Here is an 18,476-nt window from a genome sequence, read left to right on the forward strand (position 1 = left end):
ACACTCTGCAAACGCGTCCTGTGGCGCGTTTTAAGTTGGGGAATTAATTCCCCTTCAATCCTGGGGGTCCCCGGGGTCCAACTAGCCCACCAGGTACCTCCAGTAAGCGCCACAGAGCTGTGTTGCAGAGAGGTGTAAAAAGGGGTGTGGCCTGGACCACCTTGGAAGCTTGGTGAGTGTGCAATATGAAAATGGCAAAGTGGGTTCAGCGTTTGCACACACCGTCTCCATTCAAGCCTCTGAAGAGAAGTATATGGAGCTTCGAAACGCATCAGGCAATTCCATTAAGGAGCTGCTTCTACAAGCGGATCCTCGTCACTGTCTATCATAAATAAAGCTGCTGATCGAGTGCTACATCAAACGACTACAACGCATCCAAAACGACTCGGCACGACTGATCCTCGACGTACCACACCACGGCCATATCACCCCCGACCTGAGAAACCTGCACTGGCTCCCCGTCAACAAGAGGATATCCTTCAAGCTCCTCATCCACGCACACAAATATTTTGGAACTCTATTATACTTCTTGTTTTTAACTTTAAAAATTATGTAATGTTTTATATCTTCCCAAAAAAATATGTATATATTTTTTTTTGGGGGTGGAAACTGCACTCACATACTGGTAGCGTACCAAGCTCCATCACCACACGAATCCTATCCGCCATATTGCTAAACTCGTAAATGATGCGTATTTCATATCCGACGAGTTTGTGGCACCATGTCCCGCGTAACATCATATATGCATGAAGTCACCCCAGGTACTACTTTGGTATCCGGCAAGTACGCAGTACCAAGCCACGTGTTACGTCATGTACGTATGAGGTCGCGCCTGCTGCGCATTGCGTATTCAACGAGTACACGCTGACAGGCCCTGTGTTACGTCACAGACATATAGTATCGCGCCGGTTACGCCCTTCCCTTTTTTCGTGTGTCTCAAAAGTATATCTAAATAACTTTAAACAGTGTATGAGAGAACGCGAAAATCAAAATTATTTTAAACATTTATATATTTCTAACTGTAATAAACTTATATTATGATAAATATATTTTGTCAAAATCGCGTCGGGTGTGGCCTCCTTGCGCGCTCGGTGCGTGATTGCCATGTGACCTTAAAAAAAGCATTTGAATGGTTCATAATATTTCCCATTGTAACAGTTGTACGACCCCACCCACTTTACTCATTCTCTCTACAGCGTTTGATGAGAGACACCTCTTCTGCTTAGAAAGCTTTTTTGAAAAGTGTTTTCCTGTATACACATATCTTATACTACACACAACATGCAACGATCATCTTGATCAATATTTATGCTCTGTACATTAGCCTTCCACGTGTGATTGCCATGCATCACAAACGTTCCATCAGAAAACAAATATGTGTTACACGATGCCCCTGGTGTTTGTGTCTGCACATTATTGTGCTGCCTTTCGGCCTGGGTATTGCTGGCTCTAAGCAGCATCATCAGCCACGGGCAGACTGCACATCCTAGATCACATGCCATCTCATTAACGATAGTTTCTGCCCTCCCGACACATGCTACACTAATCTAAATTGCACACTCTGCGAGGTCAAAACTATAAAAGAAACACACATAAGTACACTGCCTGGCCAGGCATGAACTGAACAGCGCCCAAGGTTCCAGAATAATTATTCACACCCCTACGCTGGCCTGGCGTACACAAGCCCAGCCCACTTTGCGTACGTATAAATAGGATTACCATGACTAGGGGTGGGCGACAATTTCCGTTCCGCTCGCGGAAATTGCGACAATTCGACATTTTCGCGTTCCGCGCGGAACGCGAAAATGTCGAAATTTCCGCGATCCGCGAGGGAACGGAAATTGTCGCCTTGAGTCCTTTCCTGTCACAAAAATTAAACCTCAACAGGAAGCACTTACAGATATAAATAAAGCAGGGGCCCGAGTTGAAGCTCAAATTCAGTAACGCATTAATCAGCACAAAACATTCGGGAGCTAGGTCGAGGCTGGGCAGGTGTGCTTTTCTCCCCATATCTACCGTCAAAAATTAGCTGTGATCTTTGATGGAGCTCTGTGCAGCCATGACTTTCTCGAGCGCAATCCCCTTGTAGTTCCTGAAACCAGGAGGTTCTGTCTCCTCGTCTGCTGCTCTGATCGGTCTCTGGCCTTTTATAAACAAGCGGCATGTGAACTGCATGGAAGCCCCGCCACACACACCAGCGGTGGGCAACGTCTTCCCGACCTTCCCCCCACTAGGATGGACAGCTGACTCGAAGGACCCCAGGGCCGTCGGCGCCATTGCAACGTTACAGACACACATTGCCACTGGAGACAACTCTTCTGGCCCTTTACGCAGCTGTAGTGTAGGAAAAGCACTATACATTTACCCACCGAGGTAGCACTTACTGATTAGCCAGTAGAAAGTACTCGAGTTGAGTAGAGGTATTGTACAAAACGGTGGCATCTTCTTGGGTAAATATGCAGGGCAGGATTCATTCTGGCACGATGCTCCTGTCACAAAAATTAAACCCCAACCGGAAGCACTAATCTCCGCGATCACGCGAAATATGGCGTGATCGCAGAGATTTCGTGCCGTTTCGCGATATTTTGCGAAAGGCACTTTCGCTAATTCCGCCCACCCCTAACCACGACGCCACACGTCCCTCTTGTTCCACACTACCTCAAATGATTTGCCGCATCCACCTCGCATATCACAATGCGCGATAAAAAAAAGAAATGGATCCATGAGGTGTACTCCATCCTGGTAATCAACACGGGCTCTAAATTGTGAGCCCTACTGCCCGTCGTCTACGAAAGGGATCCATGAGGTGTACACTCTCCTGCAATCAACACTCCATCTGAATTGTGAGCACTGCTGCCCGTTGTGTTTGCTCACACAACAATGACAGCAGGTAAGCAGAGTGGCCTGGGTGCACAGGGTCTCCAATTGAGCGCACTGCGACGAGAGGGGAGGGGTGCTTCAGCTTAGCTGCGCAGGTCCGAACAAACGATATTGCCATGTGCTATGATGTGATCTTTGACCTCATTCAGTCACATCTCTGTCTCATTTTAAAGACCTGCTGGACTGTACTGTAGGCCTGAGCCAGCGGGCAGCGCTGCCCTACAGACACCTCTTCAGCGCGGTGCTGCGGGAGGGATGGGATGCATCAGCCAGACTGCGCATGTGCGAATAAGCGATATTGCCATGTGTTCTGATCTGATCTTTGACCTCATTCAGTCACATCTCTGTCTCATTTTAAAGACCTGCTATACCATAAGGTAGGCCTGAGCCTACGGGCAGCGCTGTCCTACAGACACCTGTTGAGGACGGTTCTGCGGGAGGGTGGGGTGCTTCACCCTGAGTGCGCATGTGCGAAAAAAAAAGCGATGTTGCCGTGGGTAATGATGTGATCTCTGACCTCATTCAGTCACATCGGTCCAATTTTAAGGACCTGCTGGGCCGTACTGTAGGCCTGAGCCAGCAGGCAGCGCTGCCCTACAGACACGTGGCATTGGCTTTTAGGACACTGTAGTGAGCTCCTTACTAAGTGTACATGCACACAGGCTCCCGCAACTGCATTACACATGCACATTAACTGTAGATCATCCTGGAAATCCCAAAAGTCTGCATTCAGAAACCTGTTGGATAAATGAAGATAATGGTCAAGCGTTAGTATGGTCGCAAACGCAATATGGTACAATGTATTACACTTGGACAAACTGGAATGCTTACAGGTATGATCAATCCCGCACAAAATGACAGTAACAGAAGCTTGTGTGGTCGTAACCTTCATAGGAAAGAAAAGGAACGTTACAACCACACAAACTTCTGTTACGGTCTCATTATGCAGGATTTAGCACACCTGTAAGCATCAGGGTTCGTTTCAGCTTGATACACATGCATGTTCACTTCACCTAAACTGCACAGAAACAACTGGAGACTAAGCAAGGGAACCATGCTATAGCAGACTTACTGCACGTGTTGGGGGCAACTGACTGCACACATGTACTATTTGTGCCCCCTGTCGACACTGCACCCAATCACTGCAACAGAAACCACACGCATTCCAACAATGTGCAGGCAAAACTGGACCACCGGGGCCTGTAAGATAAATGTTGTCGCAAACTTCTCAGGCAGTGTGTATGATCATTACATCTTTTGCAAGCATTCCAGCCCTGGTCCCCATAACAGTCCGCCGCCCAGCGATGACTGCCCGACCCTACGCACCTAGACCTCAATGCTCACCTGCCTCCACCGGCGTGTCTCCAAGAGGTCCCATCACGTGCCGGAGCAACCTCCACAGCTGTCGCTGGATTCCGCAGCACAGGCCCAGCGCATCCTGCCGCACCGCACTGAGGAGTCATGTCTGTACAGCCAGCTGCCTTTGGTGTACACACGGTCCAGCCGAGCTCACAATTCAAATCGGGTCTTGATTGCCACGATAGCGTATCGAGGCCAAGCATCATCGCAGGCTGCACACCCGCTCAGCTCTGGTGGCACTAACTCAGTGTAGCTCAAGTCATCGCCACGTGGCAGAAGGCCCGTGTCGGACAAAATGCCTTGGCTGTCACCAACTCTGTGCACCTCAAGCCATCGTCACGTGGCAGGAGGCCAGTGTCCGGCAAAGTGGTTCGGCTGCCACCATCTCTGTGCACCTCAACTCATCGCGACGTTGCGGGAGGCCCGTGCCGGTCAAAGTGCCTTGCTGTCACCAACATAATAAGCCCACAGATACACCCAGATAGAGAGTGGAAATGGCATCGAGCATGTGCGCCTGGCCCCTTTTATTGGCATGGTCACATGTCCTGTGACGCCTGTGCTGCATGGGTGTGGTGTGGGTGTAAAGCAGCCATGAGGGAGTGGCTGTGGCATGCTGACAACTAGACCTATGATCAGCATCTCACTACAGGGAAGACCTGGGACATGTAGCGTTGTAGTTCCCTCCCTGTAAGCGTAAGCGTAGTGGGCTGGCTGAAACGTGCATCCTTCACGACTCTACCAATATGGCGGTTTGAATCAGCACACCCAGCAAGATAGATACACGATGGGTGTGCGACTCCACTTTTTCTCCCAAAAAATAAATATATATTAATATTTAAGAAAACAGAAGACATTATATTATTTTAATAACAAACAAAAAAAAAATACAAAAACTATTTTTGAGATATTAAAGTTACAAAATATCACCCAAAAAAATAAAAAATTACTGAAAAAACAATTGCTTTAATGAACATTATAATTCGAAATTAGCCTTTAAAAAAACCATAGAAATTCACTGAAAAACCCATAAATTTCAGGCACGTTATAGTTAGAAATGAGCATTTAAAAAGCCTTTGAAATTCACTGAAAAAACCACAGGTTTCAGGGACGTTATAGTTAGCTGGACATTTCACTCGTACAAAACCAGAGAAATTATAGTTAGGTCAGCTAACTATAACTCGCGCCCCTACAATGCACTGCTGATGATGTCACATATTACATCATTCATGACATGGTCAGTAACATCGCTGATGAAATCACTGATGACATCATCCACGTGAAAATCTGATCCACCTCCTCACACTCTTATATAACCTTTGATACACCCACTGTAAAATACAGACTACCATTTTCGAAACCATCAAGACACCAATACCAGTTACTACATATGCACTGACTGATTCCTAGGTCTCCAAACATATCCACTCATTCACCCATACAATCACTCATACATGCAGTCACTCATCAATAGAACACTATCATATGCACTCATAAACCTATACAGACCCTCACACACCACCACTCATCCAGAGTTGCTCTCATACCTAGTCAGTCATGCAAAGAATCAATCACACTTCCATTTGCTGATCTATACAGTTATACACACACCACATCACTTATTCAAACAGAAACAAATGCATACTTACTATCTTCTACAATCACTGATACAAGTACACACTCATCCATACAGCCACTCTCCCAATCACTGACTCTCACGTATAGTCATTTATATACTTCTACTTTCACATACACTGCCTTTTACATATGTAGTTACTTGGACATGTACCATTGAGACATCCATTCACTCAACAACACACCCATACACACACTTACCCACCCATACAGCTGTTTCCACATGCACTCTTGAACCCATACACACAGTGAATCAACCACTCAAACATCTATGCACAGACTCACACACCTCCCACCCACCCACACATATACCCAGGCACCCATACAAATACTCAGGCAACCAATCGATAACCCATATAGACAATCATGTAGCTACTGACCAACCCATGCAGCAGCTTATACAACAACAGACAGACTGATACAGACATTCACACAGTTTAGTCACTAACCCATGCATTTAGTAAGATACGTTTAATCACTCACTTAAACAGTCAGTTATGCACCTACTAAATACTCCATTCAGACACTTATACACCCACTCATTCTTCAAACCACCTTGGCATATATATAATACATATTTAAACTTTAAAGAAAAACACAGTCACTGGATGATGTCCTCAGTGATGTCACTTGAGATGTCATCAGTGATGTCATCAGTGATGTCACTGACCATGTCATGAATTATGTAATGTCCAACTAACTATAACTATAACGTCCCTGAAACCTGTGTTTTTTTCAGTGATATATATATCACACTGCTCCAAAGTACAAAGTACAGCACTCGGGGGGAATGATTTAACCAGATTTATTTGGTCAAACTTTACACAAAAGACGCGTTTCGGCAACTGCCTTCGTCAGTTTTGCATAGCGTCCCGAGACAGCGTGATATAAATCAGAAACTTTACAATGATTGGTGGTACGGTGTTCCATTCAACAAACATCAAAAGAGGACTTCATGAGTATGTATAAAGAAAAGTTTCGGCCATCTTTAAACATGTTGATATAATAAACAATGAATGAATTCATTTTAATAAAGATAGTTCATCAACCTAGAATATGTATAAATGTATACATATAACAATATTTTGTTGTTAGATCATTAAACTATATCTTTATTGCAATTCTGCCCTGAATGGGCTAACATCATTAAAGGGTTTTGAAAACTGGGAAAACCAAGTTGATATTGCATAACTATAAAGCCCTCAGATGGGCATATTCTGTCAACCCGGTCAGACAGTTTCAAAATCGAGGACCTCAATATACAAAGAAAAGGAACAAGCCCACTTCTAAAACATCAAATCTGGGCTAATTAATTATCCACCAAAAAAAAGGAAAATGCAAAAAGCTATACCTAGAGAAAGGACAAATAAAGTTATATTTCATATTTCATGGATGTGGGAAGAAAAAATGATATCCTACTCGACCATCATCGGTCCAGAGAGGATTCTGGCTTCAGTGGCATTCAACATTATATAAAGAGATACGCTGACAGATTGTTCAAAAAGATGATGTAAATTACAAATCAGAGGTGTATCGCCAATTCCTCACTGCTGTTGAGTCCCTGAGGTATCTTCGTTTGCAAATCAATTATAAATCGAGACTCCAATCTACGGAGTTTGAGAAGTCTATCTCCTCCTCGGATATTGATGGGAACATGATCAAGACAAAAGAAACGTAATAGGTCCCTATTACTGCCATGATAACTTTTAAAATAACGTGCAACTGGATAGTTGACGTCATTCGTGGTAATGGCTCTCTGATGTTCTAAGATCCTGATCTTGGTGGGATGTATGGTGCTCCCAATGTACCTATATATATATGAACACAGCAACCAGCTCCCACAGAAACATCTATGGACGAAGGCAGGGACTCGAGGATACAGCATCTGTTTTATTTAGTCAGGTCACCCTCAATCCCAGTGTCAGGCGCTGAGCAAGGCGCCTACCGAAATTACAGTTGGACCACAACTCCCAGACATCTCGGTGGGAAGGAGGTGTGGTCACAACTGTTAAGTATGGGCACCGAGGACCAATCGGTGCGCGTAATACTGCCTAGTTGGATTTGCTTTGGTGGAGGCTGAAAGCGGCGAGGAAAGAAACGCCTGAGCTCACACGAGCACGAGAGAAACAGCAGTGTGCCCCGCTGGACACAGGATTCGTCGGGGGGTACAAGAGGCCCGAGTATCGGTCTCCACACGACTTGGTTCGCGGGACGCTGACGTAAGCGTCACCGCGCTTGAAGGTTCTGGGTGCGAGCAAAAAGGGAGGCTGAAAGCGGCGAGGAAAGAAACGCCTTTAGAAGCGAGTTTGAGCGGGTGTTTGACAGGAGGGCCACCACTTTATCAGCGGACAGAGAATTGTTAGCACTCCGACAGGGCAAACATGATCTGGTGACGTATTTGACCCAGTTCAATCGTCTCGTAGCGGAAACGGCGTGGCCTGAGGAAAAACGTATGTCCCTCTACTACCAGGGCTTGAGGGAAGACATGAAGGATGTACTGGCGCAAATTGATCCGCAGCCCACTACGTACACAGACTTGATGAACCTTACGCTTAGGTTAGACAATAGACTGGCGGAGCGGAAGGGAGAGAGGGTTTATGCTCACGTCGAGAAAGCCGAGAGAGGACCCGGAACCGCAGGGGTATCCCCGGACTCTCAGGCAGAACCTATGGAGGTGGGTGCAATCAGAGCCCCGTTATCACGGGTCGAGAGAGAGAACCGCCGACTAGCCGGTCTCTGCATGTATTGCGGCAAGAAAGGCCATTATGTTCGAGAATGTCCCGTCAAACCCAAAAGAGGGGGGTACACAGGTACGAAGAAAGTGGCAGTAGCCACAGTACAGGCATCACCTTCTGAAGACTGGGCCTCAGTCACACCGGATAAAACACCCGCCTCTAGGGTCTTGCAGTTACCTTCTTTAGCCGTCGTAGAGTCGGTTGCCTCCGAATCACACATTGTATTAAACATGCGAGTAACAGTTGGAACTAGAGAGCACGAGATAGGAGTGATGATTGACTCCGGTGCCACCGGAAAGTTTGTTGATAGTGGGTTAGTACAGCGGCTTGGGTTGAGGGGCATCCCGAGAACAAACCCCGAGGTAGTCTGGGCGGTGGATGGAAAGCCTCTTAAATCAGGGCCCATCACCGAGGTTACGGAATCTCTAACCCTGACCAAACCAGGACCCTTGTGGGATCATGTAGAACAGGTAGCTTTGAATATTATTGAGGCTCCACAATATGAAGTGATCCTCGGCATGCCTTGGTTGACGACTCATAACCCCTCAATTAACTGGAAGCAGAAAACGGTGGAGTTTGACACGGAGTACTGTAAAGAGGCGTGTGTCAACGCCCATCGGACTCACCTTCTGGCCCTCACTCAGGGGTATCACCTCAGTACCGCAGCAGAGAAAGAGACGGTCCTCCCAGCCGCCTACGACACATACCGAGAGGTGTTCAGCGAAAGTAAAGCAGAACTCCTGCCACCGCATCGCAGTTACGACTGCCAAATAGACTTAATCCCAGGGGCAGTCCTGCCGTCTTGTCGAGTCTATGCCTTGTCTGAGCCAGAAACCGAACATCTGCGAAAATACTTAGAGCACTACGTTGAGATAGGGTTCATCAGGCCTTCCCGTTCTCCGGCTGCTTCGCCCCTTTTCTTTATCAAGAAAGCCAATGGCGACTTGAGAACGTGCATCGATTATAGGGTATTGAATAGAAACACCGTCCGCAACCGCTACCCTCTTCCTCTCATCCCCGTCTTACTGGATCAGGTGAAGGAGGCGACCATATACTCTCGATTGGATCTGAGAGGGGCATATCACCTGGTCCGGATAAGGGAGGGGGATGAGTGGAAGACGGCCTTTAAGACGCGGTACGGGCTGTTTGAGTACAGGGTAATGCCTTTTGGGCTGTGTAACGCCCCGGCCGCGTTCCAGTATTTCCTCGATGACGTCCTCAAAGAGCTCATTGATAAAACAGTAGTGGTGTATATCGATGACATACTGATATATTCCACAGATCCCAGGGAACACATCACGCACTTCTCACAAGTGTTACACAAGCTAGGAGCGAACAATTTGTTTTGCAAGTTGAGCAAGTGCGAATTCCACGTAGAAAGGGTGGAATTCCTGGGGGTGGTCCTGAGTCCTTCAGGGTTGAGCATGGCTGAACGAAAAGTGGCAGCAGTACAGGAGTGGCCCATACCAAAAACTGTGAGAGATGTGCAGTGTTTTCTGGGCTTTTCTAATTATTATAGAAGGTTCATCTCTCACTTTTCCCAGCTCGTCTCGCCTCTCACTTGTTTGCTACGCAAGGGTCATCCGTTTTCCTGGACTCCGGAGGCCATGCAGGCATTCCGCGAGTTACAACAGGCCTTTACCACCGCACCCATCCTGCAACATCCACAATCTGAAGTACCTTTCGTTGTAGAGGCAGACGCTTCGGACAAAGCAGTGGGAGCCGTGCTATCGCAGAGGGAGGCTCTGACCGGACAATTACATCCAGTAGCCTTCCTGTCCCGGAAGTTAACAGCAGCCGAAGCAAACTACACGATTGCCGAAAAGGAACTACTGGCTGTTCACAAGGCGTTCCAGGAATGGAGGCACTACCTGTGGGGGGCTAAACACATAGTAACGGTTTATACCGATCACAGAAATTTGCAGTACCTGAAAACTGCTCGGCATCTCACGCAACGGCAAATGCGTTGGATGCTGTTTTTTGCAGGCTTTGACTTTGTCATTACGTATCGACCTGGGTCAGAGAACCGGAAAGCGGATTCGCTATCGCGACAAGAGGGGGGACAGGAACATCGGTCGGAGGTGATCAAGGCCCTCATTCCCCCGGAGAAGGTGATATGTGTGGTTCGGGCTGACACATTTCTGAACTCCATACGAGGGCACCGCACATTGGTGCAATGGCTTCAATGGGAGGAGCAGGAGGCGGACAGGCACCTAAAAGAGGGGTTGCCTTTTTACCGAGATCGTCTGTTCGTGCCTTTGGAGGAGCTGCAACGCCAGGTCTTCGTTTGGTGCCATGAATCGCTGGTAGCAGGGCACCCAGGATGTACCAAAACACTACACCTTATGAGACGACACTTTTGGTGGACCTCCATGGACAAGGACGTCCGGCAATGGATCCAGCAGTGCGAAGTCTGCGCTAGGGCGAAAGGAGATCATTCCAAGGCTAAAGGCAAGTTGGTCCCGCTACCGACGCCCGCAGGACCCTGGCACAACATAAGCATGGACTTTGTGGTGGGTCTACCACTGGACCAAGGATATGATGCGATCATGGTAATAGTGGACGGTCTCACCAAAATGGGTCATTTCGTCCCGTGAAAGAACTTACCCTCGGCCAGTCAAACAGCCCAGTTGTTGTTGTCTCATGTGGTGCGACAGCATGGATTTCCTGGAGTGATAGTATCAGACAGGGGCCCGCAGTTTGTTGCCCGGTTTTGGAGGACTTGGTGTAAAGCCTTGCAAGTAGAGGTGGCCACGTCCACCAGCTTCCACCCCCAGACGGATGGACAGACCGAACGTCTTAATCAAACGCTCAAGACGTATCTCCGTTGCTACGCAAGAGAAGCAGGTACGTCATGGGTGTCCCTCCTGTGGTTGGCCGAACTCTCCTACAACAACGCTTGGCACAGCTCCATCAAAGAAACCCCTTTTCGGGCTAACTACGGTTATCATGCCAAGACGCTCCCTTTATCGTTCCCAGCGGAGACGCGCAACCAGCCTGCTCTTGCGGCTCAGTTGCAGGCCTTGGGGGACATACACCGACGTCTGAAAACAAACCTGGAGAGGGCCAAGAGCTTGTACAAGACCTGGGCGGACCGCCATCGTCAGGACGGACCCATGTTTTGACCGGGCGACCGAGTGTGGTTGTCCACAAAGAATCTCCGTTTTAAGTTACGCAGCATCTTCCATCCTCGTTTCATTGGTCCGTATCCTGTGGTGAGACGAGTGGGAGCCGTGGCGTACAGGTTGGCCTTACCGGCCTCGCTGCGGATTCATCCGGTGTTCCACTGCAGCCTACTGAAGCCGGCGCTGGGGGCTCGGAGGGTGGCCACTCCTCCGGTGGTCAGGGAGGGCCGTGAGGAATACGAAGTCCGTAAGGTGGTGGATTCACAGTTTCGGAGGGGTCGTCTGTGGTACCTCCTTGCTTGGAAGGGGTACACGGCGGAGGAGAATTCTTGGGTTCCATCCTCGGATGTGCATGCTCCTACTGCTGTGCATTTATTTCACGCCCGTTTCCCGGACAAGCCTGGTCCTAGGAGGCGCTTGGGCGGGGGGCATACTGTCAGGCGCTGAGCAAGGCGCCTACCGAAATTACAGTTGGACCACAACTCCCAGACATCTCGGCGGGAAGGAGGTGTGGTCACAACTGTTAAGTACGGGCACCGAGGACCAATCGGTGCGAGTAATACTGCCTAGTTGGATTTGCTTTGGTGGAGGCTGAAAGCGGCGAGGAAAGAAACGCCTGAGCTCACACGAGCACGAGAGAAACAGCAGTGTGCCCCGCTGGACACAGGATTCGTCGGGGGGTACAAGAGGCCCGAGTATCGGTCTCCACATACTTGGTTCGCGGGACGCTGACGTAAGCGTCACCGCGCTTGAAGGTTCTGGGTGCGAGCAAAAAGGGAGATCACTCCCTACTCGCGGAACGCTGGACGAGCGTTGCCGCGTTGTCAAAACCCTGGACCGAAGAAGAAGTAGGAGCGGAGGCTCCATACTCTGATTGTGGACCTGTGCGGTGGGACCACCGGAGACACTGCCACAGCAACGTTCAGGTAGCTCAGCAGGAAGGAGGGGCTGCACTGTGCGGGACAATAGTCAGTGGTTGGAAGATACCACGAGTGTAGGGTTCGAGGGGAGAGCGTGACTGTAACTATACTCCCCGCGCACTTCACGCTATCTGTTAGGACTTACTCTCGAGGACCTTAGAGTTAAATAGGTTCAGGTCTAATTTTGCGAGAGAGGTCCCTGGCTCTTCACCTTTTCTTTGCAGGGAACATAAGGGGGCTTTCAAGTAACAATGTCCTACCGGTTGTAAATTGCTTGGAAGGGGAGCGATCCTCTGTTAAGTCACATGGGTTTTGAAGGCATGGTTATTGTTGCCTGAGTATGTTTTGGAGAGACACACTGTTGAGGCATACCTAGTGAGACCGAATGAGAGTAGGTTGCCTTATGTGTACCGTAAAGTGTGTTATGATTTATGTTATGTTACAGGTATCCCTATCCCTGCTGTTCCCATCCTAAATCCCTTTCCCTCGCCTGATTGCCCTGGCACTCTGTTTACCTATTCAGAGCCGGGGACGTCGGGAGGTGGACCCCTTGTGCTTCACTCGACTCAACGGAACAATAGAAGAACGTGACACCCAGAGATAAAAGAGAGACGCGTTTCAGCTTATTGGAAGCCTTTATCAATCTGGTTGGCGCCACTGCTCAAACACAATATATAGCCCTTCCCACTTGGGCCATAGGTAGACATAGAAGACATACTATTGAGTATGCAACCAATATATGAGCCCTATGCGACATCAAAAAAATGCTCTCTTCAGCTGAAAATCAGCGATGTATTCAGGTAAAGCAAATTCTAATGTATAAATTGCACAGTGCTTATAATTATTCACATGATATACCATTAATATACATTGCATGGGCAAATGAATTTGCACACAAACAATATATAAATTGCCCGCTATCATGGGAGTATTTACAGGTATATAAATTGTGCCGCCAAACAACTCATCCTGTAATGCCTCAAAATCAAAAGTCAAACAAGTTGATTATATTAAAAAGACATGCTGCTGATCTTCACTAAATTTGCCAAACGAAGACAGTCTTTGTCCCTGAATATTAGAACGAGCTGTTTACAAGTCCACCAGTTTGTGACCTCTGATCTATACTGCGAGATCAGAATTAACTTCTGCCATGATGCCCATATCACGATCCATAAAACCAAACACCAAGAGGCACGGGGACGGGATAATAGCAGCTTTATCCCGGGGTCAGATTACACAAAAAGAGTGTGAACTCTCGACTTAAAGGTCTATCCCAAGCACATGCTTGGAACCACATGGGACTACCGATCCCATAATGCCACTTGATGGTCTCATGCATTGCAGAAGTATTCAAACAAATGTCCGGTGCAAAGTCAGTGTCAAGGTGCCTATGACCATGGCAAAGGAAATGTCTCAATATCGTAGTTGATGGACAGCATTAAAATGAAGTTGTGATAAGACACAAACTCGGGGTTGAAGGGGACCGATGAAGAAAATGATTACGTCAAACAACCTCACCGCATCGGCATAGACGTATATATATGATGATTTGTGGGGGGAGACCCCCACAACCACAAGTTACCTTAAATGCGTGATATGGTATGCGTTGTAAAAACATACATGTGGTGCAACATGTGTGGTAAAAGCACAACTTGGTAAAAGCCCTTTGTTATTAAAAAGTATATATAAAAAATAATAAATATTTTCTGATAGCATATTTAATAACTCTATTTTAATTAAAAATAAATCTAACTATTTTAAAAATACAGTATTCAAATTTATTTTATACACATCTTTTTGTGATTTTTAACATAATAAATATATATAAACATTTAATTTTAGGTGTTTTTTAAAAAAAACTTTGAAAAAATCATTGTAATTTAATTTAATGTGTTTAAATTAATTTAACATTTAATTCAAATTTACGTTAATAGTACTTTATAATTTTTTCTTATTTTAATCTACATTTAAAATAAATATATGAAATTAATTGACATTACTATTTACCATAAAAATATCTTTACTATTTAAGTAAGGTTGATAAACTTTTGAAATTGTCCCTATTCCTTACCATAGGCCATCTCTGTCCTGGTGGCTCAGAACTCCACCTATGAGTGAAAAGTTACTATTAGTGGATTATTAATTCTTAATGATGTAGAGTTACATACTTGTAATTTAATTGAATGTATTTAAATGAATTGAATATTTAATTCAAAATTTTGTTAATAGCACTTTAGCATTTTTTATTTTACTCTACATTTAAAATAAAGATATACATGAATTTGTATTACTATTTACCACAAAAAATAACCTTACTATTTTTCTTTAAAGTTTTTGATTATTTTTTTTTTAATTGTCCCTTTTCTTTTCCATAGGTGATCTCTGTCCTGGTGGTAATTAACTCCAACTATGTGTGAAAAGTTACTATTAGTTACTTTACACTCGAAATTTAGCTCCACCCCCTATTTCACAAACAGTGAGTGATTGGAGAGTTAACTGGGTTCTGGGAGTAGAGGTGGACTATTAATTCTTAATTATGTAGGTTCCCTATAAGAGATGTGTCCACAGCTCTGACTTAAATTGGAGCAAGATTGTGATGATCCTGATGCATACTAGAATGTTGTTTCAGATCTTAGGCATATAAATAGAGCAGGCTTGTTTTTCCCTTTTTTGTACTTCTTCATCGCTTCCAGAGGTGGTGACCTTCTCAGTCAGATAAGCAAGGATGCCACTCATTATGGCTTTGTAGATGATGCAACTGCTTTTGAAAATGGTGTGGGCTGGCAAGGGAAGCCTTTGGAGTTCTATCAGGCATGGGGTGATATAGTAATATTTCTTAAGCCCATGATCAGGTGAGCAGCAGCATGTAGAATGCCCTTCACATGGGGGTTGAAGTGTGGAGTTTGGAAGGCTGTGGAGCGTGGTGTTGCCACCATCCAGATGCAATATTACGAGGGCGTGTATGGCAGTTCCGAAGTCACATTCTGTTAGAAATGGTTTCATGTAGAGGCATCCCCTAGGGGAGAGGACTGTGTTAGAATACTGAATATTGATGCTTGTACAACCTCCCAGATTTGTAATGCCTTCACACATGCATGTTGGTGACTAGATACACCCTCAGCAAATAAATGAATTAAAAACAGACAGGGAACATGAGTGGATAGGTGGCAACACCAGCAAGTTGTGACCGAATCTGTGTAGAGTAAGGTAACAAAGCACATTGGGAGATGGCGCTATTTGAATACAAGGGTTATACCTAACAGTATGAGACAAGGGGAAACTGCCTATAATAACTGTTTGAGACATGGAGTTAGAGACTCTTTTTTTCACTCCCAGAAAAGGATGCCTAATGATGATGAGAGAGGTACTAAGGAAAACTGCTTCAGGGGCACGGGCGGCAAAGCCCCATAAAATTCTAATTCCTCATTTAAGATTCTGGGTGTTTTTGCTGTAGGGTTTAAGAAAGTGAATTGAAGTGTCGTATTGAAAGGCTTGAAAATGAATGAAATAGCCATCAAACTATGAAGCATGAATTGTTAGGGTAGGCTGAAAGTAATCTAGAACCGATATCGTGCTCAGTACTGAGTATAGAGTACAGGCATCTTCATTTGATTTAAGACAAAAGGGTCGGTTTATTGCCTTAAGTGAGATGTAAGTGTTGAGACATGTCCAGTACCATCAAATTCATAATAATCCAAAGCACTATTTATAAAATTAGGAATTGTTAACCAATCCTTGCTCAGCAGCGAACAGGTCAAAGATTGGAGTAACCTGCTAGGTCCAACAATAAGGGGCTCTCTAACAACTATACTTTTTTCTTTCAATATTTTGTTGCATAAAATGTATGACTTACATCTTACACATTAACTATAATTTGTTTCAGAATAAAAATTGTCCTATTGTGCAATTTACATTTTGAGTTTAACTACAATAAATCCAAAATGTCTTCTTGCACAGAGATCCCTCTTTCTATGTTTTCCTCAATTTCATCATAAGATTGAAGAAAGCACTTATTGGTTCTTGAAAAGATATGACTCTCCAAAGTACAGTTTCAATGAATAAATGACATCTTAGTAAATGAAAGACACCACAGATTTACTACATAAAGGAACGTGTGGACGATTACCTAACATATGTTGGAAGCGTAGTGCCTCTAATCATACCCCATCATCTCAAGAAAGCTGAAGACCTGGCCCAGCATGCAGCACTCATCATACTTGGACATTCTGACTATTGTCAACAACATGAGACAGTAGATAGTTCTAATTGAGTCCCATACATTGTGCAGTCTTGCAGTGACATGTGCCAATAGCCTATAAACACGGACCATGTAATTGTGATAGGCTATATTTTGGAAACATACTGCCTTGTCTGTGGGCAGACCACAGAGCTTGTCTCATTTTGGCAATTAATAAAGCCATTATTATAAATGTTCTTCATGCTTTGGGAATTTCTGCCACAAAACCTAGTATATTTACAAGGGGATGAGCTGTAGCGTCATGCCAGCCATTTAATCAGGTATGATAATTCTACCCATTTACTGAGTAACTCCCATTTACTCCTCGTAATCAAATCACTCCACGGCACAGGCCCAGATTTTATTTCCACTCTCATACAGAGGTATGCCCCTATCCGGATCCTTAGGTCATCCCACCAGAACCTTTTGGCCATCCCCACTTTTAAACAGAAAAGACTTGGCGGATGCCGTTTTGCGGTATTGGTCCCTCATTTGGGGAATTTACTCCCCTTTAACATCAGATCTTCTACATGCTACTCACATTTTGGGACAAAATTAAAAACGTGGTTGTTTTCTCAGACATACAAATGAATGATCTAATGAGCTGCTGGCCACCTCTCTTTACAAAGCGCCATGAAAAGGTAAGGTGAATGTGCGCTCTACAAATATATTTAACATAACATTTACAGAGTGACTACCAGATCAAACCAGAATACTTAACCTCAATTGAAAGGTAAACTCTGGGTGCCTCACACAGTGAGTGGCTAGGCCTTCACTGCCCTCTCAGGATATTTGTAAAATGTCATATACTAAACTCAATCAACTATGCTGTAGCATCTTTTTTATGCTATGTCTACCAGACATGGGACCTATTGTATATAATCTACTGCCCACAGCAAGATGTCCCCATGTACGGATTGGGTGATAAATCTTAGGCTATAAATGCAAAGGGGCACCATCAGTGGGTTTTATACATAACGATTAGTAGACACAGTGCACGTTCAAGTCAATTCTGCAAAACTACACATCAATATGAAGGAATAGACCAAGGTCACCATGATAAACGACAAAGTAGAATACCAACACATCCTCAGAGACTCACATAACTTCCACACGCCAACATGTCTGGGAGACCAGCATTTATTGTTGCTAAAGAATTATGACTCTCTGAGTTTTTATTTCCCAGAACCATCGGCTTGGTAATGCCTTATATTAGAGAATGGCATATCCAAAGAGTATAAAGCTGTAGATGGATCTGGGAAGAGGTGGGATTGTTTTGTGGACAGTACTTAGTTTCACTGGGTAGAGTGTAGAATAAAGGATATCATGTTGATTCTGGAGTTTCTCAACTTTCATGACTGACGTCTTAGCAACTTGGATGGAAACGGTGAAGTCTGGGAAATTGAATTACTCTTCTCTTTTACAGTCCAGAATCTCCTTTTCACCGGAACATCTGAACATGCTGTTGCTATACATATAGTGCAATAATAGGATGTGACTACAGACCAGAGGCAAGTCTGCCAGCAAGCAACCTGTACACACAATCAAGTCCAAATGCTTCTGAAATACTGGATTGGCCACACAGCTC

This window comes from Triturus cristatus, chromosome 12 (assembly GCF_964204655.1).
Source record: "Triturus cristatus chromosome 12, aTriCri1.1, whole genome shotgun sequence".
Lineage (NCBI taxonomy): Eukaryota > Metazoa > Chordata > Amphibia > Caudata > Salamandridae > Triturus > Triturus cristatus.